At 38.9% G+C, this 16,344-nt stretch overlaps 3 non-coding genes and 1 pseudogene across 3 annotated transcripts; 2 read left to right on the top strand and 2 right to left on the bottom strand.

Annotated features, from left to right (window-relative positions):
- The window catches only part of LOC134326210 (zinc finger protein 850-like), a 157,389-nt pseudogene that overhangs the window by 137,398 nt on the left and 3,647 nt on the right, over positions 1–16,344 (bottom strand).
- Positions 5,097–5,170, top strand: trnat-agu (transfer RNA threonine (anticodon AGU)). Its single transcript has one exon. It is a non-coding gene; the product is annotated as a tRNA-Thr (tRNA).
- trnai-aau (transfer RNA isoleucine (anticodon AAU)) lies at positions 10,246–10,319 on the top strand. The gene has a single exon. It is a non-coding gene; the product is annotated as a tRNA-Ile (tRNA).
- trnan-guu (transfer RNA asparagine (anticodon GUU)) lies at positions 15,287–15,360 on the bottom strand. Its single transcript has one exon. It is a non-coding gene; the product is annotated as a tRNA-Asn (tRNA).

Below are 16,344 nucleotides of genomic sequence, written 5' to 3' on the forward strand. Positions count from 1 at the left end.
CCTCCCTCATTCTTGCTTCCTGGACTCTCCTCTCCTCTCTTTCTTGCGTCGTTCGCTCTCGCTTTTCCTCTCTCTGGTGCGCCTCTTGCTCTCTCTTCTCCTCTCGTTCTATTCTTTCCCTTTCTCTTCTTTCCTCCCTCTCCTCAGCCTCTCTCCATCTTCTCTCCTCGTTCTCTGCTGCTTCTATCTCCCTCTCATTTTCCCTTTCTTCCATCTCCCTCAGATACAGTGGGGCCAAAAAGTATTTAGTCAGCCACTGATTGTGCAGGTTCTCCTACTTAGAAAGATGAGAGAGGTCTGTAATTTTCATCATAGGTACACTTCAACTATGAGAGACAAAATGAGAAAAACAAATCCAGGAAATCACATTGTAGGATTTTTAAAGAATTTATTTGTAAATTATGGTGGAAAATAAGTATTTGGTCACCCACAAACAAGCAAGATTTCTGGCTCTCACAGACCTGTAACTTCTTCTTTAAGAAGCTCTTCTGTCCTCCACTCGTTACCTGTATTAATGGCACCTGTTTGACCTCGTTATCTGTATAAAAGACACCTGTCCACAGCCTCAAACAGTCAGACTCCAAACTCAACCATGGCCAAGACCAAAGAGCTGTCGAAGGACACCAGGAAGAAAATTGTAGACCTGCACCAGGCTGGGAAGAGTGAATCTACAATAGGCAAGCAGGTTGGTGTGAATAAATCAACTGTAGGAGCAATTGTAAGAAAATGGAAGACATACAAGACCATTGATAATCTCCCTTGGGGTCAAGATCTCATCCCGTGGGGTCAAAATGATCATGAGAACGGTGAGCAAAAATCCCAGAACTACACGGAGGGACCTGATGAATGACCTGCAGAGAGCTGGGACCAAAGTAACAAAGGCTACCATCAGTAACACACTACGCCGAGAGGGACTCAAATCCTGCAGTGCCAGGTGTGTCCCCCTGCTTAAGCCAGTACATGTCCAGGCCCATCTGAAGTTTGCCAGAGAGCATATGGATGATCCAGAAGAGGATTGGGAGAATATCATGTGGTCAGATGAAACCAAAATGGAACTTTTTGGTAAAAACTCAACTCGTCGTGTTTGGAGGCTGAGCTGCATCCCAAGAACACCATACCTACTGTGAAGCATGGGGGTGGAAACATTATGCTTTGGGGCTGTTTTTCTGCAAAGGGGACAAGACGACTGATCCGTGTTAAGGGAAGAATGAACGGGGCCATGTATCGTGAGATTTTAAGCCAAAAACTCCTTCCATCAGTGAGAGCATTGAAGATGAAATGTGGCTGGGTCTTCCAGCATGACAATGATCCCAAACACACCGCTCGGGCAACGAAGGAGTGGCTCCGTAAAAAGCATTTCAAGGTGCTGGAGTGGCCTAGCCAGTCTCCAGACCTCAACCCCATAGAAAATTTGTGGTGTCTGTGTTGCCCAGCGACAGCCCCAAAACATCACTGCTGTAGAGGAGATCTGCATGGGGGAATGGGCCAAAATACCAGCTACAGTGTGTGCAAACCTGGTGAAGAATTACAGGAAACGTTTGACCTCTGTCATTGCCAACAAAGGTTATGTTACAAAGTATTGAGTTGAACTTTTGTTATTGACCAAATACTTATTTTCCACTATAATTTACAAAAAAATTCTTTAAAAATCCTACAATGTGATTTCCTGGATTTTTTTTCTCATTTTGTCTCTCATAGTTGAAGTTTACCTATGATGAAAATTACAGACCTCTCTCATCTTTCTAAGTAAGAGAACTTGCACAATCAGTGGCTGACTAAATACTTTTTGGCCCCACTGTAATTATAAACTGACTTCACCATTCAACAGTTCATGGGGCCACAGTGTCACAAAGTCTTGTGTGTCGCAAAGTGTAGATCAACTTTCCATTTTGAAGAATGGATGTTTTTGTTATGCCAAACCAATTCTCAACATGACAGTTCATGTCTCTTGTTTGACCTGAAGTAAGGTCATCATCTGTTCTTTTATCCCCTAGCATTGTCCCACTTCACAGATGAAAGATTCCAAAATTATTGTCCAAAAGAACTTTCAGGACAATGACAGGCATTGTCTTCATCATTGTCTTTTATATCCACTGTGGTTTTAACTTCTTCTTTGCATCATCTCAGACTTCTGGCTTGTCATCATCTGTATAATACCCAAGGAGTTGTGATCTTTCCTTGAGTGTAAGGTCCTTGAGAATTTCAAGACAGCTGCTTTGCCAACAAAACAGTACTGAAGTGCCTAAAACTCTCACAGCCTTCCTCCAAAACAAGAGTGTTCTGCAGTCTGGTAAAATATAGGTGGAGAAATCTTTAAGTCCACGGTCAATATTCTACTGTGCAATAACAGAAACAACTGCCTTGATAATATGAGCAGAGTGAAGATGCAAAATTGTAAATGACTTTATTTCTGCCCATGACTTGCACTTCTTGGCAGTGCATATGTTTTAACCAGGTATACATCAATGTGCTCTCTGTTAAATACCAAAATACCAGCCTGCATCAAAGCTCAGCTGTAATCAGTCTCCACATTATGAACTCTGAGGCTGGTATACCTGGACAATTTAAGCACCAACTGTTTTAAAAATGTTAGTGGGGGAGTTGATAGAGGAGAAGCATCTCGATCTTTTCCAGGTAAGGTAAGGGAGTAATACAGGATTCTTCAATTTTGTTTAGGTATTGTAGGCGCCACACCTCCTGTTGCATCTAAGTACAGTAGTACAGGTGTACAAGATGCTAATCCCTGTTTCTGTGTAACCCAGTGTACTGAACAAACTGGTCTCACTCATTCATAACTTGCAGTGTGAGGTACAATTCCATCAGAATGTTGTCATGTATCTGGATGGATTTTCTTAATTCTGTGGCAATTGTTTTCATGAGGTTTTTATTTACACCATCTCTTCAATTGGTGGTGTTCTTGGTTGTCTGTGGTACTCCTGGCTAACTCCATGAACTTCATGTTCTCCCAATTTTTCCTCTGCGTCTGTTGCTTGCTGGAGTAAACCATGTCTCTGATTTTAGATGACGAATCGGTCCATGATGGAGAGCAGTCACTGTGATGTGTGTCCGAAGTGGGTTGGGCTTATTTTGTATTGTAAATAAATACAGAGCGTTGCAGGATGTAAATTTGTAAACGGTATGTCCTCTCCTCTCAGGTAGGGACCATGCTTTATTCTGCTGCCTGTAAGACATATACAGTATGTTGGTATGTAAAATAAAGTGCACATGAGGGATTTCACTTTTTAAACTGGTTTGGCTCAAACAAATCCATAATGTGTCTCTCTGTTTGAGGTTAAATCTTCAGATGGTTCTTCTAGGTCTTTAATGGATACTATATTTACCTCGTTCGTTATTTCCAAAGATATCCACACTCAATCTTCAGACCATATATCAGAACTGTAGGTCTGCTCTTCCAGCTCCATTTCCTTTGTAGGACTTTGGCATCGTTCTAATAAGACAGACAACAGACAGATGGACAAAAACAGTTATTATTATAATATTAACAGTTATTATTATTTATATTATATTATTATTAGCAGCATGTTTTACACACTACACTGAAAAAATGAACTTAGTAAATTGTACATAATAATGAAAGTAAGCTGCTTAAAGTGTAATAGAAATTATTATGTTGGGTCATATGGTCAAAACTGCACATGTGCACGAACAACTTTGACGTGCACGAGAATTTGAATATCTGAGATACTTCATCACCTTACAATAAAAAAACATGGTAAGATATTACATATTATCTATTATTTGACATTATTAACACACCTCTAACATCTGAATGGCATTTATGTACATAAATATAGTTTGTTAAGTAAAAAGTTAAGGTTAAAGGAGAACTTAATTTTTGATGGTTAGCTAGGTAGCTAAACGGCTTAACGCTTTTAGGGCTAGACTGGACAAGAGGGGGCGGACACACAGAGATGTTTAACAAAAAGATACTCAATAGTAACAAAAGAAAAGCCTAATATACACAAAACCAAACACAAACACACGACCTATGCTGACTGCTAAGCTAAGTACTAAACTAAACACACATGAACTAAGCTAAAGGCTAAACTAAATGTTAATGCTAATCTAAACATGAACTAGACTTCTAGGAATGAACAAACTGGAACAAACTGGAGCAAACTGGAGCAAACTGGAGCAAACTGGAGCAAACTGGAGCAAACTGGAGCAAACTGGACCAAACTGGACCAAACTGGACCAACCTGACAAACCAAACCGCTGTGAGAGAGCCAATTCAACATAGTCTCCAGTGACTGTTCCCCAGCTGCCTTCTTAAATGTTCTCAGCTCAGACCAGGTACAGCTGTGTCTAATTAGCTGGAGATCAATCACAAAAGGGGTGTGGCACCTAAACACTGAACATGCTCTGGGAGTACAGAGGTGCAGAATCAGTGACATAGACAAGTTATAATAATAATGATTAAATTCACTAAAGCTGATCGCATAGATTTAATTACACATGTTAATCTGCATGTTAGTAGGAATATAGGGCCGGTTAGCTCAGTTGGTTAGAGCGGGGTGCTAATAACGCCAAGGTCGTGAGTTTGATCCCTGTATGGGCCACACCCTCTTTAATGATTAAAGGTAGCATGGTTGAGAGAGAGTCAGGTGAGCATGTGCTGTGTGTCAGGACTTTCTAACCTGAGTAATTTAATCACTGAAAGTAAGAATACCACCCTGTTCTTCTGCCATCTTTAATTCTGGCTTCATTTCACCTAATGAACGTGGCATCACCTTTATAAATGCTTACAATCAATTTTGTCAATAGCAAAGATAAATAAATAAATAAATTAAAAGAGAACTGCTGTGTAATTTAGTGAATTATTGTACTGCACATGGCAGAAGACTAAAAGAAATTTAGAGCGTGTAGAATAAAAGTATTAGGAAAGTATGAGGTTAAAAGCATCAGCTTTTATTTATTCTTAAAAGAAAAATACATGAACCTCAGTCATCTCACACGAAGATCTGTTCTGCTCAACAACAGTAAAGCTCTCCATCGTTTCTGTGTGGCAGCTCCATAACTGAAGATCTGTCAGTGTAGAATCTGGTATGTGGGTATATGCCCTGCTCTTGGACATCGGCTAGTTAGCTCAGTTGGTTAGAGCGTGGTGCTAGTAACGCCAAGGTCTGGGGTTCGATCCCCGTACAGGCCACACCCACTTTTGGACTTAAACTAACAAACAAGTGATCCTTCTCTAACTAGCAGGTACTATTGACCTGGGCTTCAAACGTTGTCTCTGACAAGTGTGAGATCTTTTTAATGCCCCTCTCATTCAAGTCAGAAACATGCCATTATTTCAATTTGCCAAACGTAATTAACCTTCTGTAAACGTTAGCAAGTCATGTGACTCGTGTGTCCAATGAAAAAGCTGTGTCTGTGTCTCTGTGGCGCAATTGGTTAGCGCGTTCGGCGCGTTGACCGAAAAGTTGGTGGTTCGAGCCCACCCAGGGACGAGTCTTTTATTGCACAACCTGCCTGTTGATCAAACGGATGTGAGACACAACAACAATGTGTAGTCACACAGAATAGTGGAAATAAGTTACTGAAAACATCCAGTAAACAACAGTCCTACAAGCACAAATATCCACCTGATAAGTCACCGGAGACCGACTGTCCAAAGTGGAAAAACGTCCTTTTGGTTTCAGTAGATGTTAAATGAAGATACTCATCCAACATGGGGCTCGAACCAACGACCCTGAGACTAAGATTCTCATGCTCTACCGACTGAGCTAGCCGGGCTTAAGCAGCAGGTCAGAACAGACAGCTCATCGGTCAGATCATCAGAGAGATGTAGGTTTAATTCACTAACATCACGACCAGATTAAGAACTAATTCACAGTTTACAAACAAACAAAATTCAGAATAAGTAACAGAAACAGACACAGACTTACTGTCGCTGTATTGTATTATATTATAGTGTTAAATTGTAGCCTATTTTATTGAGATTATGCTTTAATGCTGTATTTTCTTAAATGTATTTAATCCAGCACAATGATTAAACTGCACAACCCAACAAGTTAAAATAAGCCATCATGTGTTCTGTCCAATATTTACAGTGCTGGTTGCCAAATAACACTTTTTCACCAACATTCGGCCTTTTCTTTCCTGTGTACCAAAAACAGTCGCCATCGCAGGTGTACAAGACATTACAAAAACACTTGGGACACTTTATTATTTTTAATCTTGTCGGTGTTACGCTGATTTGAAACTAAAATAAATAAAATAAAACTTAAAATTAAAAAGCACGTGTTTAGGTTCATTCATCATCTTAACACATATTACAAACTAATCAAGCTCGTTACATTTTCGACATTGTTCATGTAAACAAAAATCTCAAGTGGAAGCACAAGATTCATTTATTTATAGACGGTGCTATTTATGGTTTTACACTTAAAAACATGAACAGTTAAAAAATAACAACAAACACGACAACAACAATTTAATAATAATGTCACAAATCTGTACCCAAGCAACAAGCTGTAATTTATCTAGCAGCACTAGATGGGAACGATCTCTGTACAACATTTAGAACTTCACTTTAAAAGTCAGTTCAGTGTGTTTTACTGTAGTAAGAATAGCTCCATATGTTTTGTACGTAGTGTTTATGGTATTTAAGCTGGATGGATAGATGGAAGTTAACATGTAATCTAAGGTGACTCTTAAGTTTATTAGCTGCTGTTGGCTTATAAAGTTTTACTGAACAAACTGGCTCGTATTTTGGCACTGATATACCTTCCTGAATGGTGATCTGCTTGGTTGACACAACTAGCACAAGTAATCGTGGTCTACACCCCACAAGCGCTCTGTTGTACTGCACATGCGCTGAACGCTACCATCCTGAAACTGAAACTGCTAATGTTTCTAAACTTGAAACTTGCCATTTGCTGAGTAAATAAAGCCAAAAAGAGAAATACACACACACACACACACACACACACACACACACACACACAACTTCAGACTTTAACATCTCAGATCCCACTGAGATTTGAACTCGGACCGCTGGATTCCAGAGTGCTAACCAATAACACCATGGAACCATCTCACTGCAAAACTAAATGGCGTAAAGATTCATCATTTGCTGAGTAAATAAAGCAAAAAAGAAAAATATACACACACACACACAACTTCAGACTTTACTTTTACATCTCAGATTTTTTAAACTTACGTGACTGATATAATTCTGAGGTAATTTAGAAGTTTTAGGCAGTAAATAAAAGTAATTTTAGTTAAACATTGCCACCCAAGTATCAAAATAATAAACTATTCCACTGTTGGAAAACTGCACTGAGTTAAGTTTAGGACCCAGTTGGTCGGTAGATGGCGCTGTAAACAATGATTTGCCTTTTGGTGTTACAATTTGGTATAGAGCAGTCACATGTGGAACACTATTCTCTACTCAGCATTGATAACAGTGTTTTTACCTCAATAAAGCCAGGTTCCACCGAGATTTGAACTCAGATCACTGACACCACAAGAACTAAACGTAATGATTCACCATTTGCTGATTAAATAAATAATAATAATAATAATAATAATACATTTTATTTATATAGCGCTTTTCAAGATACTCAAAGACGCTTTACATAAGACAAATAATCAAAACAAATACGTACATACACCATACAAATCATAGTACAAAATCAAAATAGTACATCAACATCAAGAATAATTAAGATAAAAACAAAGAGAGCAGCATAAAGTCAAAATACACAACTTCAGACTTTACTTTTACATCTCAAGTGATTTAAACTTATGTGATTGATATAATTGACTGAAATTAGTTGACAAAACTGAGGTAATTTAGAAGTTTTAAACACTAAATAAAAGTAATTTTAGTTAAACATTGCCACCCAAGTATCAAAATCACAACAAAACCTTCCACTGTTGGAAAATTGCATTAAGTTCAGGATGCAGTTGGCCCGTCCCTCCTTCTCACTCTGAAGCAGATGATTTGATGTTTGTGCACCTGTTCAGGAGATCACAAGACACTAATGATCACACAGAAGTCACTTGATTTTAATACTGTTTGGTTTTTTAAATGAGATCCAACAAGCTCATGGTAAGGTGTCCAGATAATTTTTGCCACATAGTGTATCATTACTATTGCTAAGGAGTTAATATGTGTGTCTACATCACTTTATGGATCTATACGTGTCTAACATACGTATCTATTATATTAATATTCATAAGCATACACACACACACACACAATACACACACATGCTTCCACATTCACTTGTTTTTGCTGTATGTGTTATGTAGATAATTATTTAGGTGATTTGATGTATTTTTGACATTTTATTATTATTTAATTGAAGCTTTTTACAAGTTTAGGGGTTTTGTGTTTTGCTTCACTGTATGTATGGTGCATCATTAAACTGTTATACATTATTTGATTCTATTTTGTATTAGATGAGATGGTTTGTCTCTGTATTTTTAAATGACAGCTAACGATATAGTGATCCGACTCTTTTAAGTATTTTGTATAACATATAAAATGTTGACTTCATCAAAAAGAATCGACTCTCTCAGCTTCCAACTGCTCATTGCTGAGTACTATCAACTTAGTGAATCGACTCTTTCGAGTCTAGTTCACACATATAAGAACACACAAAACCTCTTAGATGTGTATTACAGTTTTTTTCAACTGCTTACACACTAAATATTTGCTTGTCACACAACGTTCTAAACATGTCCTTCAAACACCATAACCCCACACCAAATCTGCAAAACCACACACTAATTCTCAGTGTCTGACTCAGTTTTCAATTTCCTAAAACACATCTTGCAAAACTCCACACACAATTTTCTACCTAATACACAAAAATCAAACAGGAAGTAACTTGATTTCCTTTTTCAAACACAACCTATCAAAATGCCACACTAAATCACCAGTGCTTCACTCTTACTCCTCACATGTGCAAACACTCGTTACTTTATTGAACACCAAAGAATCATTAGCATAGGTCACATATTGACATAGGTCAAGATGTCTGTTTTGAACAATGAAAGACAACGCAGAGAGAGCCAGGAGAGTTGGAGGTAGAGGCAGACCACAAGGAGTTCGGGTTTGAGGAGGAGGAGTTGGAAGGAGAGGAAGGGGAGGAAGAGGAGGAAGAGGACGAGAGTGACAGGGAAGAGGACGAGGGCAAAGAAGGGAAGCAAAGAGAGCGATTGAGGAATTTTTCTCCACATGGCGCTGGCGATATGATCGTCGTCCCTGTGCCCGCATTCCACTTCTCCAGGCAATAGAGGAAGCATGTGGCGACATTGACGCTGCCTCTATTCGGATGGATGCGCCGTGCAAGAAGGTTCTTTCCTCTGTGTTTAGCAAGAGAGGACATAGCATGCGACGTGGATGAAGTACTGTGGCCAGACCCAGTCCGGAGGAGAGATGAAGCCTAGACACAGACCCAACCCCTACCCTCCCCCCAACCAACACACACACACACACACACAATTAATTTTTTGGTAAAAAATAAAATTATTTGTTTGAAATTAGCTTTTTCATAGATGTTTGGTTTCTGTCCAACTACATGTGGTGGTTGGATTTTTTTCTTCTTATGTGCTGTACAAACATTGTATTTAGAGCAGCAAATGATTTGGAAAAAATAAATATTTTTGGGTTCAATACTGCTTCTGTGTGTTGTGAGTATATTCCACCTTCTCTCTGCATGTTTGTATGGAAATAAACGTACAATCCCATGAAAGACAGAAGAGCTTTAGGTTTTAAACATCAGTGTGTACATGATGTATCCAAAATGTCATATTATGACAAAAGTGTTTGCAATGTGAGGTCAATGCTTGCTTTTGAAATGTGTTTATGACATTTTGAATGTTGTGTGTCATTTTGCTTGAGATTTGAGGCATTTTGCATTTTGCGTGAGCAATTGTGGGTTTTGTGTGTAGAGTTTTGAAAAATAGACACAGAATTTTTAAAATATATGTAAACAGTTGTTAAAAACTGTAAGAAAGTCTGAACATAAGAAATTACTAGAAAGCGATGTTTGAAATAGGACTGAGATCTCGGATCATTAAAATAACAAGAAACTGGTGCATTTCTGGTGCAATAACAACCAAATTCAGTTTAGGAGCCGCTCATTTCTGCAGATCTTCACTGAAAGTGTGCAGAATCTCAAATGGTTTTTGTGCTGCCATGCAGCTGGTTGAATGGGGGTTATTGTAGAATTATGTACAAAGATCTAAAGAGAAAACAGGTTAACTGGCCGGTTAGCTCAGTTGGTTAGAGCGTGGTGCTAATAACGCCAAGGTCGCGGGTTCGATCCCCGTACGGGCCACACCCACTTTTGGACTTAAACTAACAAACAAGTGATCCTTCTCTAACTAGCAGGTCCTATTGACCTGGGCTTCAAACGTTGTTATTCTGGTAGGACAATAAAAGCAATATACTACTTTTTTATTCAATGTATTTAACTACATAGTGTTGTGCAACATTACATGTGTACTTAATACTTTTGTATTTTAATACTTGCAAATTTGAATACTTGCATACTTTAATACTTGCTTACTATAAAACTTTGCATTAATATATATTGAGCTGCTGTAATAAATGATTCATTTAATTTTATCTGTAATGCTAATGATGGGCCAAACTATCTTTAGGCTTTGGGGTTGTTGAGGCTAAATATTCATGATTGTTGTAATGTTGCTACACAGTCACATTAGAAATCTCTTTTAAAACTAATGTTTGATATTGCAGGGTCTGATGAAGACACTAAAAATCTTATCCGGTGGAGAGTGGCCAACCAGGCTCTCTTCACTGGAAAACAGAATGCAGCGGTTCGAGGGTTTGAGTAAGTAACTGTTTGTTTGACGTAACAAAATTTGTGTTACTTCATATGCATAATATTAATTACAAAGGGTGGTATAAAGACAAGTTTTAGTATTTAAGTTTTGCTAACTTTTTCAAAGCATTAAAAACTTTTAATGACTAAACTTTTTTTGAAGCAGTGTATGCTATATACATTAATAACTGTTATGTGCATTATATTGTAGAGCCTTTGTGTTGGAGAACCAAATGCAGGGGAAGGTGACTCCCACTTATGTGAAGAAGAAGTGGGAGAACCTCAAACAAAAATACAAAGTAGGCTTCATTTGTTGGTAAGATCTTCAGTAAAATATCAGAAAAGATTTGTAATACAAGTTAAGGTCCTTGTACTGTGTTTATGAATCTTGTAGGAACTTAAGTGTCCACCTACTGGGGTAAGTACAGAGGGTGGTGAAGCAACAGCAGCATCCTGGAAATGGTACCCGGATATGGATGAGGCAATAGGTGGGAGACCATCAATTAGCCCAGCGATCCTTATTTCCTCATCTGGCCAGGATGCTGCTGAAGCTTCACCATCCTCGAGAAGCATGGAAACCCCAGCCAAAAAGAGACGAGGAGAGAAAGATTTAGTTACATACAGTGGGATCAAGAAGTATTTAGTCAGCCACTGATTGTGCAAGTTCTCCTACTTAGAAAGATGAGAGAGGTCTGTAATTTTCATCATAGGTACACTTCAACTATGAGAGACAAAATGAGAAAAAAAAATTTCAGGAAATCACATTGTAGGATTTTTAAATAATTTATTTGTAAATTATGGTGGAAAATAAGTATTTGATCAATAACAAAAGTTCAACTCAATACTTTGTAACATAACCTTTGTTGGCAATGACAGAGGTCAAACGTTTCTTGTAAGTCTTCACCAGGTTTGCACACACTGTAGCTGGTATTTTGGCCCATTCCTCCATGCAGATCTCCTCTAGAGCAGTGATGTTTTGGGGCTGTCGCTGGGCAACACGGACTCCACAAATTTTCTATGGGGTTGAGGTCTGGAGACTGGCTAGGCCACTCCAGGACCTTGAAATGCTTTTTACGGAGCCACTCCTTCGTTGCCCGAGCGGTGTGTTTGAGATCATTGTCATGCTGGAAGACCCAGCCACGTTCCATCTTCAATGCTCTCACTGATGGAAGGAGGTTTTGGCTTAAAATCTCACGATACATGGCCCCGTTCATTCTTCCCTTAACACGGATCAGTCGTCTTGTTCCCTTTGCAGAAAAACAGCCCCAAAGCATGATGTTTCCACCCCCATGCTTCACAGTAGGTATGGTGTTCTTGGGATGCAACTCAGCCTCCAAACACGACGAGTTGAGTTTTTACCAAAAAGTTCCATTTTGGTTTCATCTGACCACATGATATTCTCCCAATCCTCTTCTGGATCATCCATATGCTCTCTGGCAAACTTCAGACGGGCCTGGACATGTACTGGCTTAAGCAGGGGGACACGCCTGGCACTGCAGGATTTGAGTCCCTCTCGCCGTAGTGTGTTACTGATGGTAGCCTTTGTTACTTTGGTCCCAGCTCTCTGCAGGTCATTCATAAGGTCCCTCCGTGTAGTTCTGGGATTTTTGCTCACCGTTCTCATGATCATTTTGACCCCACGGGATGAAATCTTGACCCCAAGGGAGATTATCAATGGTCTTGTATGTCTTCCATTTTCTTACAATTGCTCCTACAGTTGATTTATTCACACCAACCTGCTTGCCTATTGTAGATTCACTCTTCCCAGCCTGGTGCAGGTCTACAATTTTCTTCCTGGTGTCCTTCGACAGCTCTTTGGTCTTGGCCATGGTTGAGTTTGGAGTCTGACTGTTTGAGGCTGTGGACAGGTGTCTTTTATACAGATAACGAGGTCAAACAGGTGCCATTAATACAGGTAACGAGTGGAGGACAGAAGAGCTTCTTAAAAAAGAAGTTACAGGTCCGTGAGAGCCAGAAATCTTGCTTGTTTGTGGGTGACCAAATACTTATTTTCCACCATAATTTACAAATAAATTCTTTAAAAATCCTACAATGTGATTTCCTGGATTTGTTTTTCTCATTTTGTCTCTCATAGTTGAAGTGTACCTATGATGAAAATTACAGACCTCTCTCATCTTTCTAAGTAGGAGAACCTGCACAATCAGTGGCTGACTAAATACTTTTTGGCCCCACTGTATCTGAGGGAGATGGAAGAAAGGGAAAATGAGAGGGAGATAGAAGCAGCAGAGAACGAGGAGAGAAGATGGAGAGAGGCTGAGGAGAGGGAGGAAAGAAGAGAAAGGGAAAGAATAGAACGAGAGGAGAAGAGAGAGCAAGAGGCGCGCCAGAGAGAGGAAAAGCGAGAGCGAGCGACGCGAGAGAGAGGAGAGGAGAGTCCAGGAAGCAAGAATGAGGGAGGAAAGGAGAGATAGGGAGGCAAGAGAGAGAGGAAAGGTTTATTAAAATCTTAGAGATTCTAATGAACAAAATAAATAGTTGAAAATCAAAAAGTGTTGTAGTATTATTTTATGTTGTGTGAAAGAAAATGCGTTGGCAAATAATGGAAATAAAGGATTTTCTTTTTAATTTAACCTTAATTAAAAATAGAAAAAGTGTAAAAATTGAAAACTAATTAAAATTTGGAATTTGAAAATTATGCTAAGAAAGTTTTACTTTTAAATAATGCATAAACTGTTAATGTCAAGAGACAATCAAGAACTGTAGAACAAAACGTAAAAACAAACAACATGAACCTATTAACAAAACATTTCATAATCATGCTCATGAAGAGCTGGTATGCTGTGCTGTGGTGCTGAGACAGCTGCAGCCAGATGCTTTCTTCCATCAAGGTCAGTGATGAGGTCTGCACCAATGAAATACAGCTGTGTTTAGGTTGCAGTACGATCTCGGGTTCACATGCTGTAAAATAACTGTAGTTTAGTTTTTACATGTTGTTGTGGTTGTTTCATGTTTTTACTGGTTTTGAATTGTTTTATTTATTATTATAATTATTCTAATTTGTTTGTATGTTACCTATCTAAAATCCAAAAAGTGTGTTGAATTTCAATCTTTACTCAGAAGCTGTTTTTTTTTTTTTGTACTTTTTTCCATAATTGTTCTAGAGTAATTATTAATATGTGACAGATTTATCATGTTGTAATTTATTTCATCATGATACATAATCATGGTACTGTAGTGTACTGGTGCTAACGCAGTACTTACATTATTTCTGAAGTAAAAAATCAATCATTTCTCTTCTGCGATTTACTGCTCTTTGCTGTCTCAGTGTGGAGTCGTGATTCAAGACTTGATTAACCGTTAAGTGGCGCAAAAAGACGATAAATATCCAAAATTTTGGCGAATGGGGCTTGTAATTAAAACGCGGTGTGTAACTATGGTGATGTTACGTCATTAAAGCATAGACAACGGGTGTGTTCGAAAACCTAGGGAGCTGCCTTGCTGCCTTACTGTCTACATGGGCAGCTGCCTCAGTAAAATCCAGAGAGGATTTTAATAAGTCATCGACTTATAAGGCAGCTTATTCGAATGTACTACGTAGCGATAACATTGGGTTTCGCTTACGAAGCTAACATAGTTAGCATCATGCTATTTAAACCAATGGGATGCGGTGGCACATTGCGCTAGCGTGTCAGATAACATCTCCCTCTGTGTACCGAAAACGATTAAACTGTCCCTGATAAGCCCGAACTTGCCAATAAAAACACTTGTACACGTTTATACAGATTAAAAAGTAATAATAATTTATTTACATTTAAAAATTAAAACTCAATAAAAAACAAGAACACAACAAGAACTCAGCACGTTTTCTCCACTCAAATGATCCACAGGTGAGTTTAATAACAAGCAGCAGAAACAGCGTCCTGTAATAAGAGTCCCAATACCGCTAGATCCCACTGTCACTCTGTTCATTGTAGTGCTGCTGGGTCCTAGTGCCCTATAGTTCACCTACCATACTGCGCTCCATGTGTCTCCTACATGCAGTGACCCACAGTAATACTCAGTATGAGCAGAAAGACGCGACTAACTTACACTTTTACATTTTGTTCTTATTGTTATATTCTGAATTGTGTTTGTTTGTAAACTGTGAATTAGTTCTTAATCTGGTCGTGATGTTAGTGAATTAAACCTACATCTCTCTGATGGTCTGACCGATGAGCTGTCTGTTCTGACATGCTGCTTAAGCCCGGCTAGCTCAGTCAGTAGATCATGAGACTTTTAATCTCAGGGTTGTGGGTTCGAGCCCCACGATGGGTGAGTATTTTCATTTAATTTAAAAAGGGCGTTCTTCCACTTTGAACAGCCAGTCTCCGGTGACTTGTAGGACTGTTGTTTACTGGATGTTTTTCAGTTACTTATTTCCACTATTCTGTGGGACTACACATTGTTGTTGTGTCTCATATCCGTTTGATCAACAGGCAGGTTGTGCAATTAAAGACACTCGTCCCTGGGTGGGCTCGAACCACCAACCTTTCGGTTAACAGCCAAACACGCTAACCAATTGCGCCACAGAGACACACGCGCAGCTAGTTCATTGGACAGTACACATGGGTCACATGATATGCTAACGTTTACCTCAGTCTTTACCACCCTGTTCTTGTGCCATCTTTATTCTGGCTTCATTTCACCTAATTAACGTGGCATGACCTTTATAAATGCTTACAATCAATTTTGTCAATGGCAAAAATAAATAAATAAATAAATGAGTAAAAAGAGAACTGCTGTGTAATTTAGTGAATTCTTACACTGCACATGGCAGAAAACTAAAAGAAATGTAGACCGTGTAGAATAAAAGTATTAGGAAAGTATGAGGTTACAGCATCAGCTTTTATTTATTCTTAAAAGAAAAATACATGAACCTCAGTCATCTCACACGAAGATCTGTTCTGCTCAACAACAGTAAAGCTCTCCATCGTTTCTGTGTGGCAGCTCCATAACTGAAGGGCTGTCAGTGTTGGGTATGAATCGGGTATGTGGGTATACGCCCTACCTTTGTACGTAGGCCGCATAGCTCAGTTGGTTAGAGTGTGGTGCTAATAACACCAAGGTCGTGGGTTTGATCCCTGTATGGGCCACTCCTGCTTTTGGACTTAAACTAACAAACAAGTGAGCCTTCTCTAACTAGCAGGTCCTATTGACCTGGGCTTCAAATGTTGTCTCTGACAAGTGTTAAACTGCACAACCCAACAAGTTAAAATAACCCATCATGTCTTCTGTCCAGTATTTACACAGTGCTGGTTGCCAAATAACACACTTTCACCTGCAATCTGCCTTTTCTTTCCTGTATACCAAATACAGTCACCGGTGCAGGTCTACAACACGTTACAAAAACACTTGGGACAAAAGAGCCATAAACACTCTCTCATTTTTATATATTATAAAAATAAAATAATAATAATAATAATAACGTCACAAATCTGTACACAAGCAACAAGCTGTAATTTATTTCTAGCACCACTAGATGGCGACGATGTTTGTACAACATTTTAAACTTGTGTTA

Source organism: Trichomycterus rosablanca, chromosome 14, assembly GCF_030014385.1.
Source record: "Trichomycterus rosablanca isolate fTriRos1 chromosome 14, fTriRos1.hap1, whole genome shotgun sequence".
Taxonomy (NCBI): Eukaryota; Metazoa; Chordata; class Actinopteri; order Siluriformes; family Trichomycteridae; genus Trichomycterus; species Trichomycterus rosablanca.